Below are 2,754 nucleotides of genomic sequence, written 5' to 3' on the forward strand. Positions count from 1 at the left end.
TTTTTTTTTTTTTCGTTCCCCTCCCCCATGGGTTTCTGTTAAGTTTCTCAGGATCCACATATTTACTCTTATTTTTCATTGATAAGTATCTTAACACGGAAGCGTGGAAATCTGAAACACACAATGAATACTCACTCCTCCTTAGAATCCTCAAATATAGTAAAGCTGTTTTTTGGTAGTAAAAAGGTGGAGAAAGAATTCCTATAATCAAACTCAAGGAAAGACTAACTGTTTTTGTCACTCATCACAAGCAAACGCTGGAGGGAGAGCCTCATTTTAGTAATAATGCTTCCACGGCAATGTCAACGATTTCCTTAACACTCCTGCTTTTCAAAGTCTGCCAAACTCTATATTCCATGCTTCCCCAAATCCTGTGCAAGATTAAGAGTTCTCTCTTGAGAGACTGTGCACTCCAATTTCACATAATCTAGAAAATCTGACAAGTAACGTGGTTTATCCACTGAAATGCAAATTAAATGCATGCATCTAAAGTCACTTGAACCAAATATTGCCATCAGAAATATTTCTCTTTGGTTGCCAGAAAACTCACCTTTCATGAAGGAGGCTAAGGCTACTTTGTCCATGATCTGCTGGGTTACGTTGGTGACCGGTGTGAATGCAATAGCAAATGTAGTATCATTGAATGAATCTACCGGTCCCAGGTCCATGGCGGGCAGTGAAGAAAAATCATGAGCTTCATGATAAATAGGATATTCATACAAAAAAAGCAGTAGGAGCAATGAGCTTAGCCATTCCTACACAATCCAAGACAAAGAATAAAGAAAATTATGAGTTTGAATCAGTTATCCACAATCATTTGGGCATACAGTTTGTTTCATTCATCTTTCTGATCTCAATGTATGCCACATTAGGAACTGTTTAAAATATGTACCTTACAAATGTCAGCAGTCTAATTCCAATGAGTTATTCGTAGGAATTCAAATGTATTGATCCACAGCATCAGTCTAAAGCATGCGCTGATCATGGACGTATGAGACACAACAGTGGCGACCTATCATAAATTATTACCAGTGGGCAGGAACTACTCACACTGTATCTGATTCTGCTCAAAGCCTAGCATTACATGAGACAGTTCGAGGACACCTCTTCCTTAGCAATAATACATTGGCTACAAGGCAGGAGTCTGGTATTGGAAAACTCCATATGATTCAGGCAACCGGAGAAGCTATAACTACCTGATTTTAAAAAGACCCTGGAGTTTAACCAGGATTTTTGTTGTATGGTAGAATTATAGGGGCTAATACTAATTTTGTTCTTGGCACTAATGGCATTTCCGAGTTTTCCACTTGTTTGAAGAGAATAATGTATTTTTAAAAAGAGAAAGAGATTCAAAACCGAAAATACCCGCCAGCTACTTCCGGGGGTTGATTTACCGTGCCTTCAGAATCTCAGCATCTGGACCTGATGACTCATGAGTAGGAACACTAGCAAAAATGTGACCATTGACTTAAAAATTTTTTTTAATTTTTTTTTTTTTTTTTAAGAGAGACGGCATGAGCAGGGGGAAGGGCGGAGAAAGAGGGAGACACAGAATCCGAAGCAGGCTCCAGGCTCCGAGCTGTCTGCACAGAGCCCGACGCGGGGCTCGAACCCACAGACCGCGAGATCATGACCGGAGCCGAAGTCGGCTGCTCAACCGACTGAGCCACCCAGGCGCCCTGTGACCATTGACTTTTAAAACATTTATTGGATTTTGGGGGCGCCTGGGTGGCGCAGTCAGTTGGGCGTCCGACTTCAGCCAGGTCACGATCTCGCGGTCCGTGAGTTCGAGCCCCGCATCGGGCTCTGGGCTGATGGCTCGGAGCCTGGAGCCTGTTTCCGATTCCGTGTCTCCCTCTCTCTCTGCCCCTCCCCCGTTCATGCTCTGTCTCTCTCTGTCCCAAAAATAAATAAAAAAAAAGTTGAAAAAAAAAATTTAAAACGTTTATTGGATTTTGTATTGTTGGCCAGCTTCAGTGCTTTAAGACCTCAATTTAGGGTCTATGTCAAGTGAAATGTCTGCAGACAGATTGCAGTTTGAGGAACAGCTTCTTCTGCAACAGAAAGGTTGTTGTGTTTTGTTTTTGGAAGGGGAGATAAAGTATAGCTATTTCCCAAAGAATATACATTTTCGTCCTGTAAATACAAAGGGATAGGCATACCATTAAGGGCTCTCTCTTCATTCTCCATTTTTTAAGAAGGTTCTTGCATAATAATGCGCATGTTTGTTGACACACACTTATCTCCCTCTTAATCATTTTGCCCTGTTTAATAAGAAAGACAAGACAATCATGTAAATGCAATGGCCTTAATGAGAAGAAATCTCCCGACAAACAAACAATCAAAACAGAGCAGGCTGATCGTTGCAGCGCTAGGAATTGAGAGTTCCAAAGTTGGCTTTTCATAACCTGCCGCCCTGGATTTCTTTGCCTCCCACGTCCAAACTCTTTACTCCCTCATTTGTTCATCATGCATTGTGTCCATCATCATTTTCTTGCCTCTCAGCTCAAAAGTCATCCTTTGCAGCCCACTCTGTGAAAGTGGATGTGGGCCCTAGACATATTTTCCTTTGCCAGCCGCCATGATGTAAAACTGTCAAGAGAAAGGACTGAAGAGGCATTTCGGGAAGAAGAGACTCTTCTTTTTGGTGTCAGAGGGGTTCATTTTCCTGGTTCTTACAGAATGTATTCCCCCCCCCACTGCTCAGAGGAAATGATTTCCTCCAGCACAAAGCATCTGGATGGTACAGGTTTC

General features: G+C 42.1%; 1 long non-coding RNA gene across 1 annotated transcript; it reads right to left on the reverse strand.

Moving 5' to 3' along the window:
- Positions 1-550: 550 nt before the first annotated feature.
- On the reverse strand, positions 551-2,375 carry LOC121024184 (uncharacterized). The gene is made up of 2 exons (XR_005787639.1): positions 2,163-2,375; positions 551-755 (listed from the first exon to the last, which is right to left on the reverse strand). It is a non-coding gene; the product is annotated as an uncharacterized LOC121024184 (long non-coding RNA).
- Between the last annotated feature and the right edge of the window lie 379 nt (positions 2,376-2,754).

Source organism: Herpailurus yagouaroundi, unplaced genomic scaffold, assembly GCF_014898765.1.
Source record: "Herpailurus yagouaroundi ecotype Mexico unplaced genomic scaffold, PumYag 60526, whole genome shotgun sequence".
Classification (NCBI taxonomy): Eukaryota; Metazoa; Chordata; class Mammalia; order Carnivora; family Felidae; genus Herpailurus; species Herpailurus yagouaroundi.